We start from the raw sequence: 22,132 nt of genomic DNA, 5'->3' as shown, positions 1-22,132 counted from the left end.
AAAATCTTCTTCTGGGAATATATTACAATCCATTTAATATGATGGAAGGTATTATTTTCTTCTACTGAAATATGCAACAAGAAACATTTCCAGAGTAATAATGTCACCAATAGTTCATATTTTTCTTTAAACAATGACTCTGCATCTTGAGAAAAAATCTTTCTAAAGTAGGTAATAAAAAAATGCATGAAATTTCTTTCTTCCCTCTGTGGAGAGGGAAGGAAATTCTGTTTTGTGTTGTTTAGGGGATGGGGTTAATGGATCCGTGCACCTGGAGTGACCAGAGCTGTGAGATCAGACAGCAATCTGTCTGAATCTTCACACTCGATTATTATTTAATTACACATTGCAGAATCCAAATCCAGGTGATGAATTCTGGCGAAGACTGAGCTCAGCCCAGTGCTCAGTGCAGTCTCCACGTGGGGCTTTTGTCTTCAGAAGGTGGTGTCACAGAGATGTGATGGGACATCAGAAATGCCCATTATCTGTCATCTGCATATGGGTTGGGAAGCCCTAAGAGACACAAATCTGAGCCCAACCTGCTGCTCCATCTGCCTCTGCAGCCTGGTTGGGAAGATCTTACTGTGGGATGCAGGTGAGAAAGGCAGGGATAAGCAGCTACCTAAACAAACATTCCTCTTTGGTCAGAGACTGCTGTTAGTACTGTACAGAGCAGCGAGTAATCAGCCAAAACTGAAATCTTTGTGCCAGGACTCACAGATCAAAATGGTCTGAGGCAGTAACTTGATTTCCTCAAGTGTATGGAGGAATTTGTGCTCAGTGGATGAGAACAGAGGCAATCCTGCTGTGCTAAATGAGTCTGGGAAGAGAGGAAAAAATGCTCTTCTGAAAACTGTGCTCTGTCTCTCACTCTCTCCCGAATTGATGCAGAGTTTAGGGCTTGCTGAAGAGTTTACTTTGCATCCTTGTGCCAAGGGACATTCCCCACTCACATTTCTGTCTGTACAATTAAAGTCAGTGGATCTACTCAGGTACTTATACTAGATGCCTGCATAAGCATTAGCAGGACAGTTTTAAGGTATATATTGATTTTGACCACATATACAAATGTGCTTTTTTCTTTATTACCTGTACAAAGCAATATTTCTTTGTCTTATATGTTTTCTTCTGCCAACATAAGATAGCAATGTGTAAAGCTAAACTGATAAGAGAGGTTAAATAACAAAGAGCAAAATACTAACGAAGTAATAGCTTCACTTGGGCAATAAAGTGCCTGTTTTTCTTCACTCCTGTGCTTTTAAAAGTTGTTGGGATGTTTTAATGGGAAGCATTATCCCTTTTCCTAGGGAAGGGGGACTCAGAGTCCCACAGCAGTGAGGGGCTGACATGTGGAGTTTCAGGAGTTCCCCTTTTCCTGCTGTATTTCTCTCCACATCTCATTTAATCCAGCCAACATGAGCTTTAGTGCTGTTCTGTAAATTCTTCTTTGCCATCTAAGCAAAAGTGGGAAGGGGTGTCAAGAAGAAAATTAGTTACGGGGATTTAGTTGTATTGTAAGCACTACTGGCTTCCTCTGAAGTGTTAAATATGCACCAAAAAATATTATTTTATCGGTAACAGTGTGACATGTAGTTTAATTGCCATACTTTTAGCATTACAGTATCAGAAAATGGAGTGGTATTTGAAATATTAATAAGGGAGAGGTTGCATGAATATGTTGCATTTATGTAATAAAGGGCTCTGTTTGATGTGGATTAATGCTCAAGTAAATATTGTATATGATTTGTTTTTGTACATATTTCCTTGCTCATTCTATGTGCTGTTTTATGCAATTTTTAATGGAATCATCAAAAATATTTACAAATCTGCTTTGGAAATGGCAAATTTTGATGTCTTAATTTTCCCATGAAGTATGGTTGGCCTTCATTAGAATTCAGGATTTTAAGACTCTTTTATATAATCCCTCTATAATTTACATGGAGCTTAAAGCTAATAGAATCTGCACTATAAGGTCTCTCTGACAGCACTGGGTTTTGTTCATTGTTGGTTGTGTTTTTTGAAAGCCCAATATGTCTGCTCAGCGCAGGGGATGTTCTGCGGTAGAACCACAGCAAGAAAAGCCAGTTTGATTATGTGCTGCAGATGTGCAGAGCAGTTTGAAAGAAACTGTAGAAAAAACAATAAAGATTTCATAGGCTGCTAAAGCCTGGAGCTAAACTTTCACTTCTTCCTTTCATGGAGGGGATTTGTTTTTGGAATGGTGATGACTGCAGTGTTACCAAATAACAGCAAAGTAGACTTCCAGCTCTGGCTCAGCAACAGAAGCGAACCCATCCCTATGGGGGCTGGTAGCTGTCCTTAAGGGAGCTGCAGTTCAGTGTCAAAGGGTTAGAGAAACCACTGCTCCCTGAGCTGTGAGCTTGCTGCTTTCATGGGGATTCTACCTGATGAAGGCAGGTAAAAAAATCCCACTGTGGTTTTCTTGGGTAAGTAATATCTTGGTTAGCAAAGTGTTAATTATTTCAGTTATACCATGGCTTGGTCCTGACAATTGTTAATAATTTTGTGGAGTACTAATTACCTGAGGTCATAACTACTGCATAAGTAGTTTGGAGTACCTGGCACTGCAGAAGATTAAAGGTGAGCTGTGTTATCTCCTAATTTTAAGCACAAAGCGTAGAAGGTAGAGGCATGAAAAACATCTCACTTAACCTCCTAGTATAACCAACCTTTCAAGCTGATAAATGAGGTTTTACCTAGACAACTCTCATTAATACTGAATCAGGAGTTTTTCTTATACTCAGTGTCTTCCTGCAAAACTGGAACTCTAATGAGCACAGGAGGACTCAAGCAGAGCATTTGGTAGTCCCCAAAGGCTGCACTGACAGGCTGACCTAGAAAGTTAAAGGCCAGAGAGGACTAGCAAGTCCTGTGTCTTTAACTTCCTTCTAGTACCAGTCATAAATAAAAATAATAATAATAAAAAAAGATTAAATTGTTTGTTTTAGAAAGATCATCATCAGGTCGTTCTGAAAGTAATGCCTTCTATTTATTTCCATGGAAACTACAGTGGATACAAAGAACACACTAACAATATTTGATAGAGCAAATTCTCAGCTGCAAAATTTCATTTTTCGACATAGTTATCATCATTAGCTATGTTTTTTTGCCAGTGGTGAACAAGAGCTTGCATGCTGTGTTCGTCAACATCTGCACCAGCTGAGGTGATCCACTGTTTCACAGCTGCTATAATGGCATCATGATTAGGAGAATATTGCCCACACAGCCCATCTTTCATCGGCCTGATCAGATGAAAGTCAGATGGTGCCAAATCCAGACTGTGTAGGGGTGTGGTAGGACAGTTCAACCAAGATGGGCAGTGTGCCCCATGGTCTTCAACTGGCATGCAGCCTGGCGTTATCGTGTTGCAAGAGAAAGGTTGCCTTCTCTGGCCTGACTCTGGAAGTTTGAGCCTTCTGCTTAGTCAGCATCACAATGTGGGGGTCAGAGTTGATGCTTTGTCTGCGTTCTGGGAAATCCAGAAGGATCTCCCCTTTTCTATGCCAACAGGCATTGCACATCAATTTGCTTTTGGAGCAGCCCTCGTATAACACGTCACATTTTTGGATATGTGGCGTGGCAAGGCGGTAAGGGATGAACCATCTTCAGACTGAACTATTGGATATTTTTTCCCATACTTCTGGCAAAATAATAACGAAAATGTTATTCCAGGGTAATCACAAAAGTTATGTCAACAGGAAATGTTTGCTGTTCTGTTACTCTTTGAAAAATGCATGAATTCACAGAAAAAAAAACCCTATAATTTTGAAATGAGAAGTCAAAACGCTTCTGTAAGATGACAAAATGAAACATCCCCCTGAAAATTCATTTTCCTGTCAAGATGATTTTTGCTATATTCAAACAAGTGAGTGATTTTGATTGCAGTAAGCCTGTGTTTTGTAAATATTTGTTATTACTATTTATATATTTTTTAATGATTAGCCAGCCCATCTCCTCCAACAAAATGCTGCAGTGCAGAATTACCTTCAAAGGTGCTTTTTAAAATGCATTCCTGATTTCTGAGTATCTATTTAAACTAAAGTGTTTTGTTTTAGTAGTTCTTGTCCCGGAATGTTCCTTTGTTATTGATTTTCAGCATCGCAATGTAAAGAATCTTCATTCCCAGCCTTACTCCATATTTAAAAATAGAAGGTTATTAACGCATTGTTTTCTCTTCCTTTCCACTTAATTAAAAAAAGAAAGAACAAGAAAAGAGAATCAAACAAAAAAACCCAAAGCCCTACAGAATCTAAATAAAGAAAAATAGAAATGGATGGGAAGACACCTAAGCTAATATTTTGTATTATTTTCTTTTTTTTCTTTTTTTTTTTTTTTTTTGCATTATGATTTTTTCACGTGGTAATTTTCACAGCAAATAAGCAGTTTTAGAAGCAAAATGATAAATTTTCACTGCAAAAAAAGAGAACATTTTTGTCTTTGAATATTTAGAGATCTCAAAAGCAGGCTTGAATGCAGGCGTGCGTACATCTGCATAGGACTTCATGAAATCGGGAAAGCTGTGGTTGGAGATTGCAATCGCTCTGTGATCCTAATTCATGGTCCTGAAATTTCTGCGGGTTGCACAGGAGATATTCTGAGCGGCTTTGTTATAACAATGAGTACAGGAAAAATGTAGCCCTCTGGGTTTTCATAATTCTGAGCGAGGAATGGCGCATTTCTCTAGAAGCACAGGAGGTTCACAGCCTGTCCCCTGAACTCTGGTTGGCTGCATGGAGGCTGCCTTTCAGCCTTGTTACATCTTCATGTGTTAGGCTGATCACAAACCTCACTCATTCCAAATTTCTCCAGCTGTTTTCTTGCACGTGCCTTGACATAAGTAGATAGAGCTGAACCTCCCTACAGGAATTTAATTATGACCGGTGGGGCTTCTCCCTTTATTGCTGCTTCTGTTTCCTTAACAGGTGGCATTATTAAATTCAATTGTATTCTTTTTTATCAATCATAAATAAGTGTTCCTAAGAAATAGGTTGACTAGTGAATGGGGACATTAATATTTGCTGTGATCATGCATGAAAGCAACATTTTTTCACTGCTGAGATTTTGAAAACATTCATGTAATGCCTCGTTTTCTTGATTAATATGAACTTGAACTAATTCATTTTCTTCTATTATGATGAAAGAAAATGACTTATACAGTAGATTTCTCACTAAAGTTGTTAGCTATGAGAGTTGATACAGGTCTACAGATGACTTTTTTAAATGCCAAAGAAGGTTGTGTATTTCAAACATATGCAATAAAAAATTTTAATAATAATTTAAAACCAGGAAAAGAAAATACAATTCTGTTCTCTTCCCTCTCCCAGTATTTTTAATTTTTTTTTAAAATATAAGTTAAATGGTGGCTATTTCATTTTGTGCGTCTTTGTATCTGTGTATTACATAGACAAAATGAGCAAACAAATAAATAGATTTTTCATCAGGAAAAGACAACTTTTATAAAGGAGTTTGCATTCTTTGAAATATAAGAACTTATAGCTGAGCACAGTAGTTTGGAGGAGGGGAAATTAGGAATGGCCAGTAATGCACAAATTCTCCACCCACCCCAGGAACCAGTGCTCATGGATACCAGGCAGGCAGGCTGTCAAATCACCATCCCCTTTCTCTGCTGACTAATTGGTGACTCACAAACACAACAAAATGTCATGTTCATCAGACTGCTTGTATGGCATGATGATTTCAGAGGTTTCGCTGACTTGTGCACTTGAAGGGAGTTTGGATCGCTTTATCTGCTCAGAGCGAGGATCATGCTCGCCTTCCTGGCCTAAGAAACAAATGGCAACAAGCTTCTCAGGGCAGGATCATTTCAGAACACGCTTAAACATGTCTGCTGTGCTTGTCAGTGGTGGCTGATGGTAGATATGAGATCATACTGGACAGCAAGTTGTGTGGATGCAGCTGTGACAAAAACCTGTAGATCAGCTGGCACTTCTAGCCACTCCAAGGCAAAAGAGAAGGGAAAAAAGTCTTTGTAGGGAAAGAACTAGGGAGATTTTTCCTATGAGATGGAAAGGAATTTGTACTCTGGACCTGTTGTATTTCTCGCAGTTCAGCCAAGGGCTGTTGATCCTCCATCCCATCCCATGGAATGCACTGGCTTATCCCAAATGATGTGACTCTGATTAAAGGTAGAAGAAAGGAGGAATAGGCAGACTTATGCAAGCCTGCTGAGAGCCAGGAATGGCTCTCAGCCAGGGAGCTGCTCCCTGCAACCAACCAAGGACCCATCTACCCAGCGCTCTCCCTGGCACCTGCCTGATGTCCCCCCCAGCTGCCACATCCCCTTCTTGAAACTAGAAAGCCAACACACAAGGGCCACAGTCTTGGTCCCGAGTCAGGGCAGCTGCTGCTTCTGTAGGGAGCTAGTTCCTTTCTCCTCCCCTTCCTTGTCCAGTAGCTCTTGATACAAGGGCAGCGTTGGCAAAAACAAACTGCGCAGTAGATCCATATTATACATGCATATAAATTATATGTACACTCGAGCCTTCTCGTGAGAATGATCTCAGACTCAGCCTTTCATGCAGTTTTTGTGAGATGCAGAATTACAAAATGCATCACTCCCTGACCAGGCCCAGGGAATCGTGACATGAATAATTACAAATTGCATCCATGGTCTTGAGACAGTGAACACCATCCATTCCTGTGCAGATAAACAGAAGATGCAGCATTCAGCATCTCCCAGAACCAGCCTCTTTGGCCCTGCAATGAATAATTGCTGCGAGCTCCACTAAGGCCATTATTTCACCCAGCTGCTGAATGTTGCCAGCCTGCAACATGCTGCCTGCCTTCTTTGAGGGGTAGGTATGGCAAGAGGTTAATCGCATCATATTTCATTGTCAGAAAATATTTTAGCACGGCCTTTTCAGAAATAGAGCATCAGTTAAAAGCAGATTACCAGACCATGAATTTTGAACAGTGAGACTCAGGTTGTGTTCCACATCCCAAACCATGAATTTAAGAACCCTTTTCCAATTAGTTTTGTGTGTGTGTGTCTGCAAGTCCAGATACTTTTCTTATCAAATATTCCCCCCTCAGTACTATGCGTTTGTTTCCTAATGCGTGGGAATAACAAATACATGCTACACAAACACGTTTGTGTGTCCTGCATAGCTAGCGACAGAAGGCTTTCACTCTTTTATATACTGATCCTGCATTAAGTTATGAACCAAGATGATGCGAGGGGAGGACGACGAAGAAAAGGACTTTTTTAATGGTGAATTTGAAATACCACATTATGGGTAATTTATATGGAAGTATGAAAGTACTAATCAATACCAGAGGAGAACATGATACTGAAACCTAAGCTATCATGTTCACTGTGCCTCATTTTACTCTTGAATGATTGATTTATTAATTTTCTACAATTATTTTCCTTTTTTATGAACCCATATTCAATTTTTTTTTCCTTTCCCTTTTTTCTTTTTTGAGTTCAGGTTGCCTACTATGCTTTTTAGTTGAAAAGAACACTGTAGTGCCAAGGAGCAATTTAGAAATGTTGAAACCTGAAGTTTCCTGGTTTTGCAGAAAATTAAAGCTGCTGGGGTAGAAAATCTACCAAAAATAAAATTTTAAAAATAATCAGAAAAACTGTGAACCGCTAGAAATTGAATGGAAAAAAAAATAATTCAATATTTTATGATGTTTGATTTGGACTTTTCATTTTTTTTGAAGATAGAGTCAGACATCATTGAAACCTGCAAGCAGGCATATTTAATGGAAAATAAACTTAAAAAAGGTAACAGCAGATATTTTATCCCACACTAGCGCATATTTGATTTATTTTTAGACTATCAATTAAGCTGTTTTGCTGTGTATTTGCTCACTGGTGATTTTATTATCTCCCATAGACCCTTAATCAAAATTCTTCTCTGCACTCCCATGCTATCAGTAGCCTTCTGCACATACCGGGAGAGCTGACTACCCGTGTCAAGATCTTCTGTGTAGTTTTAAGAAGAACATTTTGCCCTCAGGCTCCTAACAGCACACTGATTACACAGAAGCTGCTTCCCTTGGCAAACCCATATGCACGCTTCGTTTCATGCTGTAACTAGGAAGTGCTTGCCTTCCACCAGCTGGCAGAAAAAGATGGAGGTATTACCTCCCCCATCTGCCTCAAACCCTAAAGGAAGGGTACAGTTGCTGGAGTAGCAGAGTTTGGGAAGTTCAGTTTCCTATGGGCATGAGCTTCACAATTCCATTCTCTGGGCTGTGATAAGACCTGAACTATGGTGGAAACCTCTTAACTGTAGTGACAAAGAGAAGGAAATCTCTCATTCACCAGCCTGCCCACTGAACTCTGGGGGGACAAAAATGCTTTCAAGGCTGCTCACAGATATAGCTAATTAATTGTACTGATTGGCACCAGTCAAAGACAGTTGTAATCAACTAGGAGCTTATAAAGAGAAGGGGTTAGAAGGAAGACCTGGTCATGTAACTGGATCTTACCTGTTGTGTTTAAGAAACCAAAGTAAAAATAGAAGCTCTTTTTGAGAGCATCCCTTCCTTCTCTTTGAGTTGGCTTTGTACATACAGCACAGTGTGGGGTTCATTAACTCTCTGCAGGTTCAGCAAACACCATCTCCAGGCAAGAAAGGAGCTTAGGCATGCTCTTGAAGTTAAGTACACATCTAAAGTGATTTTTTGAATTAAGGGCTTATGTTGACGAATAAGGAATCACTGAAAGACTGTGCAGGAGTTGCTCTTTCATTGTTCTTCTTGTTTCCTTGTTTCTTTTGTATGTTTTACATTAACTTTGTTGTGATTTAGATTTATTTCTTGGATTTTCTACTAGTTTTGAGGACGTGGGCTTCCACATTGGGTAAAGCAGTGGCTCTATAAGCAAATTTCATTAGTACAATAATTATATATACATGTATAGAAAATTATATATATTATTATATCAACTATTTATTATTATATCATTCTATTATGATTAATTTTTCAGTCATGTTAAAGCTTTGAAAGTATTGTCGTGGAGTTTACCAGTCAAGTGTATTTTATTCTTTATTAAACAATTTAAGGAGAAAGGCATTAATATTATTCAGAGAGAAATCATAGGCATGCTTTATAGCTCATTTATACTGATATCAAATGAATTCCACGACACGTTAAATGTGGTAGTCTTTAATCATAGGAAACTGCAAGGTACTTCAGCTGCATAAATTAGGGGCAATTAACTAAAAAAAAAAAAGTTACACACATGCAGCTCATTATTTTTAATTTGAAATTTTATTTATGCTGGCACCAGTTTCTATCTGGTGCACCAGATGCCAGGTAAAAAATAGAAGGAATAAAATATTGGCTCTGGAGTCAGGGTAGTGTTCTACAAACAAGCAGGATGGGAACAAGTGTATGTTTTGATACTGACATCAAAGATGGGAAATGCCAGGTCTCCTCTGCTGATTTGTGCCCAGCGTCTCCCGATGAACGTATGAGCACGCAGCCACAAGCCAGCAGGTGATGCTTTTGTGCATGTCATAACATGGCTTTATCTTCACCTCCCCTCACTTTGTGATCGTCTATTCTGATGGCATCTCCATGCCCTGCAGTAGTTTGCTGGGAAAGGCTCTGCAGCCATCCTGCACTCTGGCACGGAAGCAAAGTTTGGCTCAGCTGCTCTGAGCCTTGCTGTGCTGCTCCTGGTGGGTTTGGCCAATCCGGGCCTGAGGTGCAGGCCCGGCCCTGCAGACCTGGAGGGGACACCTCGTGCCTCTTGGGGGCCCGCACTGCTCTGCGTTTAGCAAGATGTTGCATCCATAGTCTGCTCTACTCCGAAAACCAGAGAAAAAGAAAACAACATTTTACGTATTAGTTGGTAGAGTTAGGTCTGCTGGCTTTAGAAACTGGCGTCTCAACAATGGGGCTGAGGACTTGGTCGGCAAGAACCAAGTAAATAAAATAGGGTCAGGCTGAAAAAAGAGGTTCCTCTGGCTCTCAGCAAGCCTGCGATGATCTATCCAGTTCTTTCTTGGTTTTATTTCCGTAAATTTCTTTCTGCAGGTTGCTGGAGGGATGCACTGAGTAAAAGTCATCCAAAGCTGCTCTGTGAGTAACTTATAACGCTTACTGGGGTCAAGCACTGCCTCTAAAATAGTTATCAGTTTGAATGCGGTGCCTGGTAGGAAAACTAAGAGTGACTTAAAGCTGCTTAAACTGTTTTTCCTGTGCATGGTATTTAGAATTGAGATCATTTCCATCCGAAAAAGTGATGTAACATTCTCCTTTCAACACTCATTGAAGCTATTTGTTAATGCAGGCACGCCCCTCTCTTTCTGTAGCCCTTCCCTAGGGACAGAGCTCTGCAAAAACCAGCAGTTTCCCACGTGCCAATGTAACTTCATGTGATTTTATCAGTTTCTGAGTATTTCTGGAATCATCCCATAGTGTTTTCCGTATTTATGTCACTGCTGAGAATTGTTTTGCCGTTATCTTGGAATTTTTTGAGCTCTCAGACGAAAAAAATTGATATCTGGTTTTGAATCTTCATATCTTTGAGACGTTGACACAAAAAAAAAACCCAGCACATTTTATTTGAGATTTCCTTTTTTTTTTTTTTTTACCTACTTTAAAAAATTTTTGGAAGTCCTTTTGAGAAATCATACTTCAGTTTGACAACACTGAAACATGGAGGATTTGTCAGAACTGTCACGGTTTTATGAATCACTTCAACCTTCATGCGCTTGCACACGTTAGCTACAAACAGTTAATTGAAAAACTTGTCAGCTGTCTGTTGGGTTTCTTCATCAATCTCAAAGCTGAATAGAGCAAGCCCAGCCCAGCCAGGCTGTCCCAGGCCCTGGTGCAGTGCAAGGTTACCTTCTCTGAGCTCTCTGAGGGCTTTCAGATGAGCACTGGGTCAGTTTGCTGGGGTACTTAATGTTTTAAGGTATGCATTACAAACCCTCTCTTAGCTGAGCTCTTTTTCAGGGAAGCATTTCTGAACTTCGTATCTTAGCAGGAGTTCAGAGGGCACCTATATGAAAAAATAATAATAAAGGTGTCTTATTTACCAAAATATCTTCGTATTCTAGTGCAGGAATCCTTCCTTAGAACTGCCAATCACTATGTTATAGGATGCAAATAACATTGCAAAACTGAAAAGGAGTGGCCATGAATTATTCAGAGCAGCAGAAGCAGCAGCTGCTTTTTGTATTAGTCTCTAAATTGAAGGGTGGAGAATTTGAGGCCTTCATTGACATTAGAGGGGCAGAGAAGGAGACTGTTGAAATATATTGCTGCCCGATGTCTCAGAAGCTTCAAGTCTGTATGGCTGTGTTTAATTTGGTAATCCATACTGTGGTCCCTTCTGTTAGAAACAGGAGCAACAAATTGGTGCTTGTGAAATTCTGCTTCTTCCAACAGGCAGAGAAATACTCAGCCCGTTTCAAGTGACACAACAAATTCTGGTTTAAAAATAACCAAAACCAGCCAGGAAAGTATATCCGTGAAACAGCTCTAGGGAGAGAGACAGAATTCAGAGCTATACAACTATTCCACTATGACAAAATAGATGATTTCTTTCTTTCTTATTCTTTTTTCTGAAGTTCAAATAGGAGAGGAAGGGATAGGATGATTGGGTGATTCCCTTTCATTTTATATACATAGTAATGTGTCTAGGTTCTGCAGATCTGTTTTTTCCCCCTGCAATGCTGCCAATTTAATAAGTCAACTAAATTCAATGCAGAAGAGGCATGGTAAAGTGGAGTGGGGAGTCTTCATGATTTTTATTTACTATTAGAAGGATAAAACTCTGCAGATTAAGTATGAATTGAGAAAGGAAACAAAAATTAATGAAAGATGACTGCAGTAACTCCTGAGTTGATAACAGATGAGGTGTGGTATGTTGTAGGCCTAATCCTATAGCATGGTATTTCATTGCTAGAATGCCACAGCATGAAGACTATGCAAAACTTTTCTTATCGCTTTTGCATAGCAAACTGTATAGTCAGAAGAAATTCTGACTCCATATTTCCAGTAGAGCATTATTTAAGCCGTGATTCACTCTCTAATTTCTTTGGGAAAAATTTCTTTGGGTACAAAGAACAGCACATAAAATGTTATAGAGCTTGGCACTTAGTCTGAAACTTAAGCACTATTTACTCCCCTGGGATAAACCCCAAGGTCCTTTACACAGGCAAACTCTTTGGTAGCAGTAGTGTTTGCTGGAATGAAGGCAGAACTAAGCAGCTCAGGATCTGGGTCATGAGATTTAGCTCACCAACCTGTAAGGACATTTAGCAAAGATTACACAAGCATAGAACTCAGACAGAGACCTTGTTCCACCAAAACCAATTTTAGATAGGAAAAGCCTTTTGATAGGAAATTCAATTTTTTTTTTCTTGAGAGCAAGAAAGAAAATGACAAAAAATGAGAAGATAAATTAACTTACATAACTTCCAGACTATAAACTGATCTGCTGTTCTGCAAATAGGAGTAGAAGAGGGATAGATTTTTATATGGGGGGGGGGGGGAAATCTTTTTAGATATCATTCATTTGCACAGTAATTCTGAGCATGTAAACATGATGTGCATGTAGATAACAATAGAAGTGTTGGCACTATTTTTTAGAAGGGATTGTGAGACCAAATCCAAATTTGGGCAAGAAGAATCTCTAATGTATTTAATGTATACTCCTGGAAGGAGAAGGGAGAGTTCACACACTCACACACACACACACACACACACACACACGCACACACTCATCTGTGGGCATTCTCCTCTTTGGAAAGTGGAAAAAAAGTCTGGTTCAGAAGGTTTAACTGAACCTGGTGCGGAAAGAAAGGGTCTGAGCATTGTTTCATGGTGTTGAGAGCAGAAAACTGCATTGAAAATGTCAGTTTTGTTGCTAGTGATGCTTTTATTCTTATTCTGCTGCTTTTTTATTATTTATTTCAATGGAGTTGAGCGCCTGTCTCCCTGTAAATCCTGAGAGGAAGCTTGTGGGTCGCTGTGGTTTCCTGGCCCTAGGGATGCTCTGCCATCCTTGGGACCCTGCAGAGATTGCTATCCCTCAGTGCAAACTGACTGTGTTAAATTTGAGGAGCTTGCATAAAGCTTATGTATGAAGATGTACTTAATAGGAACGCTAGCAGAGGGTATTGTAATAAAGCAGCCAGGAATAAATAACAATAGAAAGTGCAGCTCTGACTGGGAAGTGCAGAGGAGTGGCCTGGAGGAGGCTGCTCTTCCACAGCTTTTTCCCCTGGACCCAAACATTTCCCCATCAGAAGAAAAAAGTTCCCAGCACAGGCAACTCACCATCCGTCTCATAACTACTTAATCCAGGCCTCGCAGCTGCCCCACCAAACCCATTAATCCCATTTCCATTAGAAGGTGCCCGTTGGCAGCTCCTCGTGTCCCCCCATGAGCCGTCCATCACTGCTGCCAGCACTGAGGAAGCGTTCAGCTCGCAGTCACAGTCAGGCTGCAAATGGCCTGGGATGTTCCCGAGGTGTCTCAGTATGAGGGCTGCTACCAATTTATGGCCTTCTTGTAATGAATTTCAGCCATTCGGGGAGAGACAAAAAACTCCGTGTGCTCCTGCCAAAGTACTGCTTGAGATGCTTAGCTGCAGCTCTCCAGCAAATAGATTTTGAAATAAATTACTAACAGCGCGGAGATGGCAAGTGAGAGCTCTGCAGAGCTGGTCCACTTCTCAGCCTCAGGGTGGAGGGTCCCGAATAATAGACTGGAAACCTCTTGATGTGCGAATGTCTGTAGGAAGAGAGCCATTTGCAGGAGTAAGGAAAAGCCTGGGGCTTGTAGTCTTCTAGCCTTCTGTTTTCTTTCTTTATTCCCTCCAGCTCAAGATGAAGTGGCTGAGACTCACATTTGGATAGGAGTTGAGAGGAAAAGGCAGGTAAAATCCAAGCAAACAGAGAAGAAAAGCCACGTGGCTATGGAAACACACAAGTGATCTCACATTGACAATGATGGACAATAAAAAGGAAGAATAGTGCAATGATATCACTGTATCCTAATTTAATTAATTAATTTAACAGTAACTCTCTTGATTCCCAGAGAGTGAACTTCAGAGAACTGATGTGCTGTGTTCTTGCTAACTGGGATTGCCTTTGTTACTAAAAGGAAAGGGAATTACCATGTTTTTCCAGAATGAAGTTTTTAAGCAAAGGTGTAACATACCCTTTCTTGGAAAAATTTTTGATCCATTATGATGTCCTAGTGCATCCCTAAGTAATCACATACTTTATCATCCAGGCCACAAAGCTGCAAAGAAAACAGAGGAGGCCTTTACCTGTGTGAGGAAGGAGGGGTAGGATAGCTGAAGCAGAATCAATGAGCGTTAATGCAGGAGTCTGCCCTGTAAAAATCCAGCACCAACCAAAGCAAATAAAAGAAATGGAAATGAATTGTGAAGCCCAACACTAGGTTTCCCTGCTTATTTTCAGCAGCCTACTTCCAGTTCTCCTTACAGCTTTGGCTATGATCATTTTTCTGTGTCCCTCCTTCAATATTTTATTCAGCAGTCAGCAACCAGAGTGGTTACAGCCCTTCATCTTTGATAAGAGAGTAGAAATTATTGACTTAGTTTGGAGCAGGGATGAGTACTTGGTTCACTATCTTCCTGCTAATTTTGTCATCTACTGTCAGTTACTTGCAGAAAAGCTGTGTTCTAGTTTTATCTGTTTAGTTCTGTTTTCAATGCCATTTGAAACTGCTTTCTCCTAAAAGACACAGCACCATCAAGGAATGCACAGACCACATCCCCCTCAGCAGAAGTCAGTCTGCACAATTCTGATCATGGCTGTTTTTCAGAGCAGATACCTGTACGTGTTTGGGGAAGTACACTGTTGATTACTGAACCAGTGAAGACCAGACAGTAGTTTGGTGATTCACTTCAGCTGTGTGATATAAATACCGTATATGAGCTTTTTGGTTCCATTTGTAACACTGCCACCCACTCGGCTGCCTCACTGAGATTTGTTCCGTTGCCTCCAATTCTGTGTTTATCAGCTCTTTAAGCTGAAACTAAAAAACCCATGCACAAAGTAGCTATTTTTGGAAGGAGAGACTGATGGCTCTCTTTGTACAGAAATGTCTTACTTTCTCCTCAGCTGATTTTATAAATTACTGCCTGCGCCGAACCGGACTGTTTATCACTCTCATCCTCAGCAGTGCTTTCTCAGCCCGACAGTAGCTGTGCTTTGCCTTCCCAATTTGCTTAGGCCAAGATTTAAGATAGGCAGAGACCGCTGCTCTTATAAATCCTGATTCCATTAGTGATGAAGTGCCTGGCAAAAAGTCCCTGTGATGGATGCTCTGTGCTCCATCTCCTGTGCAGCCTAACTAGGCCTCCAATGGCGCGATGAGCGTGGGACGGCCAGGGCCCACTGAAGCGCAATAATAAGGGCGATGGAGAAAGTGGTCCCTGCGAGGCCTCATTATGGGCATTTCTGGGGCTAAGTTACTGCTTCAGAGGGTGGAAAAGGCATCTTTACGGTGACTTCCCCAAAATAAAATGCATCGTTTCTATCTGGGTCTGACTTTCATTTCCCTTATAATAGTATCAGTGTAAGACTTGCTAATTGGTACGTAACGCAGTTTGTCATACCTTTTGGTTATGCTGTCGTTATTCTTACCATCAGTAGCAACCCAGCTTAACGCTGAGGCATAACTGTCTCCAATTAACTGATGAAAAATGACATCTGTGTAAATGTGCAGAGTTGAATTTTCCTCATCTGTCTGAATGCGGTATTTTTCCTCGGTAGCTTTCTTTCATAGATGAGCTAAAATTGAGAGATGGAATGAGTTTTAAAAACCAAACAAATAAAACAGCGACGCTGCTGTTTGCACTAAGCAGATAGATGGGTTAGCATGGCTTGTATTCCAGTCGGAGTGGGGAAGATAGATGTTATCTACCCTATTATCTGAAAAGTAATATAAATACTTCACAGAAAAGAGCTCCAACAGGATGAAAACATCTCACAGCGGAATGAAACATGCTTCTGGCCTTTTCTGAAACTTTTTTCAGTAGAAGGAACAGTTTTATAACCGACTTCTGGCAATTTCAGCTCATCTACATATACTGATAAAAATGTGTATGTACTGGTATTTATACAAAATGAGTTTATAATATGTGCATTTATATAAGATCAAGTGTTTATTGTCAGTGGCTCTGGCTAACATTAGGTATCATTTGCACAAATCCTGAATAGATCCAGTTGATTTCAGTGGTCAGATATCTTTAATGGGCTTCAATCAAAGCATAAAGTCAAACTCCTAAGAGAAAATCCAGGTGCCTGGCAAGAGCCACGTGAGCTTAATGTCAGAAACAGGAGGTCTGACAGTGGTGTTAATGCACCTGCAGCCATACATGTCAGCATGGTGGGAGATTTTCAGAACTGCAGTGTGGGATATGTCAACCATGTCTCTTGAAATAAGAAATAGATACCATATAAACAAATAAATACCAAATAAACATTTAAACATGAATTTTTCTAAGTGCAACCCTCAAGAGGAATTTTCTTCTGCTTTCTTTCACGTTTACAAATAAAATGGCCTAATAGAAGCCATGTTTATTTGCAACTAAAATACCATCTGCTTATGTGAGAAAAAGTTGCCTAGTCTTATGGATTGGGGGTTAAAATGATACATTTAATTATCAGGAAGTGAAAGAGCAAATCACATACAGAAACAGCAAATTTCAGCAGTACTCAATATTTAATTTCATGCTATTTCCTGGAAGTTCAGTAGGTTCTGTGGCTTTCTACAAAATTCCACACATTATTTAGAACAAACCTGTTGAGATATTGTATTTATCAAGCATAACAAAACACATTTATCACATGCCCCATTGTGGCTGCTAATATGCATTGGATACTTTCCTGTCGTGTCATCATTCCTGCTTTCATCAGTGGCTGTCTGCACTGCCAGATGAGCTTTTCTGTCTTTTAGCCTCATTGAATCCTTCACATCTTATTTTAAAGTATTCTCCCTCAAAGTTCAGTAACACAGTTCATGGTTAGTCTCCTCTGCTCAATTTAAAAGAAAACTATTTATGAAGTATTTGAGAATAAGCAATTGTTGGGAAGAAAAAAAGAAAAAAAAAAAACAAACCCTCAGACTATCTTTCTTTTTGCTAGCACCACTCCTGGCTGACTCAAAAAGTGACGTTATTTAAGCCTTCTGTAGCTGTCCTCCAAATTTCTGGAGAACTTCAGCTCCTGAAGGCTTTTTTTTTTTTTTCAGCTGCTGCATTCTCATATCTCTACATAGCTCTGTTATCTACTTTGCTAATCACTGCATACATCTATGTGAAGTGTAATTTGAAGATTTGGTCTAATCACCAACAAAACTGCATGATCTTAAGGAGATATTTAATAGTAAAGAACCCTCGTATTAAACAGAGTAAGAAATCTCTGCAGGTAAAAGCTGCCTCTTTCATAAACTAAACTGTATGCTAAATTTGCAGCAGAGGTCTATTTCATTTGGGGTCAGTCCTGTATTTTGCTAGGTTTGCACAAGAATAAAATCATGCAAATAAAATACTGCAGAGCCCTAAATAAACCCCTAGCCAGCTCCTTTTCCTATCACCTTCCCCAGCTTTCCAGTGCCTCTATAAATGTGCACCTCTATTCTGAACAGAATTTAATGGTTTCAGAACTCTCTTTCACATTATGACTGCATATTTGGGAGAATTTTCCCATCACAGTTGCAGCATCAATGATCAAACTATAACTGGTTGTGATATTATGCTCCCAGTAATTGTATCCCCACTCGCTTGAAGGTGGACGAAACTTCTATTAGACTCCGAGGGACTCTGACGTCAACACAGCCTTTCTAACTGAAAAAGATGAAAAAGTGGAGGAAGCAGAATGTGCTCAGCAGGAGCAATATTGCCTTTGAAGAGATATACTTAGTGTATTCTATTTACATTAAGGCCTTCATCTTTGTTGCCAGTCTGTGGTACAGGCATTTGCTATAGAGGTGGGAATTTTTCCCAGATGGCCAAACACAGTTAGATATTTTCTGTGATTTTTCTGCTTCACCCTTTCTTTCCAAGGTGGATACATGCAATAGAAAGAAATTCTTGTTCTGTTCTCGGCTGTTCCTCAACAGCTGTCACGGTGCCTGAAATCTGCTGGGCAGCGTGCACCCTTAGAGGTGTGCTCCTTCAGAAACACCTCCAATGCTTCACCTTAACTTCAACCTGCAGTCTGGTTTTGGCTAAGATCCTACGTTGCTCTGGAAGAAGAAAGAACTTTTTATCTTCACTTCATAGCACTTCTTTTACTTCTGTTGTAGATTTGACATTTTGCAGTTACTCTTTTTTGTGTTAGAGAGCGTGTGGGTACAACCAGGTCCTAAAATAAATACAGATCCTCCAAGGTACATAAATAAACAGTAGAGCTCATAAATAAACAACAAAATAATCTTGAAAAATGGAGCAAGACCATATCGTCTGATCTTCAGCAAAGGAAAAGACAGAAAGTACCCCTTGGTAATTTCTACTTCTAGCCATTGCTTACCTGCTGTGAGCAAACGCTGATATCAGTGTCATCTGTTTGCATACCAGACGAGTCTAGATTAATTAATTTACATTTGCTTACCTAGCATCACACATTTCCTGACTCAGATGTTTCATAGTGAGGCTGAACTCCTGTCTCGTGTTGCAGGAATGTTATGTATGAGGAGCAGAACAGGGCTGAACAGACTCACTGGTTGTTTATAACAACTGCCAAAGTTTTGGTCAATACATAAATATTGGGCTCCTCCAGTAACCAAAAATGCAAGTTTGTTTCATTGACAAATATTTCAGAGCTCATGCGCATAAGCATTTGCAGTTTTGAGTATGTGGATGACATCTTTCATTCCAGCCACCCTTCCATTCTATACTGCATTCAGAAGGCTCTGGTGGACATTGTACATATTCATCATTATATTATCAGTGGAATTTGAAAGATATTTCTTAATTCGTCTATCAGAAAAAATTCCTAAGAACACTTCATTAGATGACATATCTACAAGCAGGTATTTCCAGCTTTTGTATTAACTGAAAGTACATCAGTGCTTTTGAGTTTTGAGGTTCAGTTTCTTTGAGCCCACTGTGTTTCTGAAGTGTTCAGACCATCCTAAATGGCATCGCATCGTTCAACACCTTTCCAATTTTCTACTGCAAGGAAATGGATGGAATATCAACCTTGCCAAGTGCGAAAATGGCAGGATCAAGTGTTGAGTTTCAATCTTAAATTTCAATCTGTTTCCCGTCTTGTCATCTGATTTTTAGTATCATTGTATCTATTGAAAAAGATGGTTAAGCAGCTGTTATTATAAGGCTTTATGTTGACAATAATGCTAACAGTCCAAAACAGTATTTCATGGAAAAAAGGAGCTTGAAGCTATCTCCAAAATCAGATATAATGGAGACTCTTAGTACTGGCACTCTATAGAGGAGGCAGCAAGGAAATGTGTGCACTAGATGGTGCTTTTAAGATGCTAAAACAGCACATGTCTTTGTGCATTTTGACTGCTTTGCATGCTATTAGGAGAATGCAGTAAAGGAGCTGCCGATAGTATAACGATGTCCTCCTTCTCTTCATGAGAAAATATTTTTATTTATGGTAAATAACATTTGATCTACATGTTACTTCAATTAAACCTGTTAGAGTAAGCCATGCTCATCCAGGCAGACTCACTTCAGAGCAAAATCACTGTAGAAATTTCACAGTTCTGAAACATTCCTGGAAAGGGAAACTGTATATTCTTATTGCCAGTTCAAATGGGAGAATGTAAATCCCATCAATCTCCAATTTTCTTTAATAATTCATGAAATGTCATGAACCAATAGGTAATTGGTTCTTACAGACAAGCCTCTGAGCATTTTTCTAGTATTCAAGAGTTCCACGGATTTATGCCCATGCATATAACAGTTAGTGCCTTTAAACAGGGTCATTAAAAAATTTCCACTTACATACAAATGACCTTTTAAACAGCACCTCTGATTGATTTGCAGTCGGTAAAATAACATCCCCCTACATCCTGGTATTTAATTTTCCTGACAGAGCAGTCTCTCCCAGGCTTTCTCAGGGGATTGTGAGCAAGCTATTCTCAGGATTATTGTGTATCAAATTGCCATCATTTCTAATGAAGTAGTAAATTAGAGGTGCTGAGTGGGTAACAGTTAATTTGGATATTCCTAGCTGACTCGAACACTTGTCAGTCATTCTCATACCTGTATTTGGGTCTGAAACAGGGCAGGGGTTGAGCAGAGAGAAATTAAATTAGATCTTTTTAAATTTTGTACCGGTTTAGTAACTTAAATGCACTGGAAATGAATGTGTTCTTGTGCTTCTGAAAACATATACATGGAATCATGTATCTTACTGGAAATCCGGGGCAAATTAAACTCCTAATTCTCTTTTGAAAATGGTATCTAGTTGTTAAATCACGTGATAGTTTTGATAGATGGGTGGTTTATCTCCTCATTCATTGTTGAGCAAAAGTGATGGTAGCAACTATTTAAAAAAAAAGAAAAAAGAAACAGAAAAAAAAAAAATCCTCACTCTTGCATTAAACAACCCAAAAGGCATAAAATACCCCGGAGAAAACTTGAAATAAATGTAATTAAAATGACCTTTTCCCCTTTTAAAAATTATTTTGCAGTGAAGCACAACCTATTGAAGTAGTTCTATTACAGAACAGTCTTCTTCATAAATCCTGTATTACCAGTTCAGTGATTTAATCAATAAGACTGTCTTAATGGAAACGCTAATCCTTCATTTGGGTAAAGCAAGGCACAGAGGTGCTGAGTAGAACTCTCAAGCTGACAGTGTGACACCTGAATCCTGCATCAGACCTCTCTCCCACAGCCAAAACCTGCATGCCACCAAAATACATGCTCTGTTCCTCTTCTGTGCCTCAACTTGTCAGCAGTGATGTAGCCGCAGGATGGAGGATCACTTCATGAGAACTCATCTTTGCACAAAGGCTGGGGTTGGAGGGAGCAGCTGTATTTCAAATCTAATGTTCTTCATGAGTTATTCACAATGGTGTCAAATAGTATTACTAATCAAACCTGAGGCATGCTGCTAGAAAGGTAGATATCACAGAGGGCATGACAGCTTAACTGGGGATACGTTTTCAGTTCCATGTATTGCTGAACTGGAGTTCTCTTCTAGGGGAACAACCCGCACTCATGAAACGTATCACTGGAAAATGAACTGGAGGCACAAATCAAAGTGCCTGCCCCAGTAGCTACGTGCATAGTGTGCTCCATTCTATGAGAGAGCTTTTCCTCTTGAAAATGTGACCCCAGCTGGAGTTCCTAATCAGCATCAGTCACAACAACTGTGTTAAGGGCACATGCCTGCTTTTCTTGATGAGACACCAGAAGCAGATTTACTCTTTTGCAAATGAGCTATTATATCATGCCTTTCTGTCTGTATATTCATTTACTTTAGAAGACTTTAAAAGTGTGTGTGAATACGTGTCCCGTTGGGTAGATCTATGTGGCATGAATTAATTGGCTTGCAGCTCACTGGGGAGGGCTGATTTGGTTGTAGCATCATAGAGGAGAAGTTGCATCCATAAGAAATGAGTGACTCATGGCAGTTCCTCTCCTACCAGTCAGTAAAGGTATAAAGATAATATTAATGATTAATTCATACTTACTTTTGATTTGTAGTGTAGTCAGACCAGTTACTAGCTTACCTGTTTTCTATCACTGTCTCCTGACCTGAACCGAAGACTCTAAGCAGTTGCAATCTAATTCTGAAAAATTCAGTGTAACCTGAGGTTCTGACAGTCCTGGATCTGATGAAAGGATGCGTATAGATTTTTCTTCAGCTTGGCTAAGCTATTCCTGAGTTTGTGAGACTGGCTTCAGCAGTCTGATAGGGAATTGGGTTTCTATAGGATGAGGGCGTTTTATCCAGATTGGTGCTGTTAATCTGGTACACAGTTCTGCAAACACAGAAACATGACTCTGACATCAGCGAATCTACTCACACAAGTATTGCTCTCTGATTCTACTGTTTGTAGGACACTAATTAATGAATGTGTTCCTGGTGTTGAGTAAATCAAAACAGAGTAGAAAACTGCTGTTGATACAATCATGTTGGGGAGTTTTGCACTT

The 22,132-nt window shown here is 39.7% G+C and overlaps 1 long non-coding RNA gene across 1 annotated transcript in view; it reads left to right on the top strand.

The window, feature by feature from the left end:
* LOC110408252 overlaps positions 512 to 22,132 on the top strand; it is a 55,062-nt gene continuing 33,441 nt past the window's right edge. Inside the window, exon 1 of the long non-coding RNA XR_002444244.1 lies at positions 512 to 595. This is a non-coding gene — a long non-coding RNA (uncharacterized LOC110408252). The remainder of the gene's footprint in view (positions 596 to 22,132) is intronic.

The sequence above is a fragment of the Numida meleagris genome, chromosome 19 (genome assembly GCF_002078875.1).
Source record: "Numida meleagris isolate 19003 breed g44 Domestic line chromosome 19, NumMel1.0, whole genome shotgun sequence".
NCBI classification, from domain to species: Eukaryota; Metazoa; Chordata; class Aves; order Galliformes; family Numididae; genus Numida; species Numida meleagris.
Note: the sequence above shows the minus strand (reverse complement) of the source record. Positions and strands in the feature narration are given on the sequence as shown.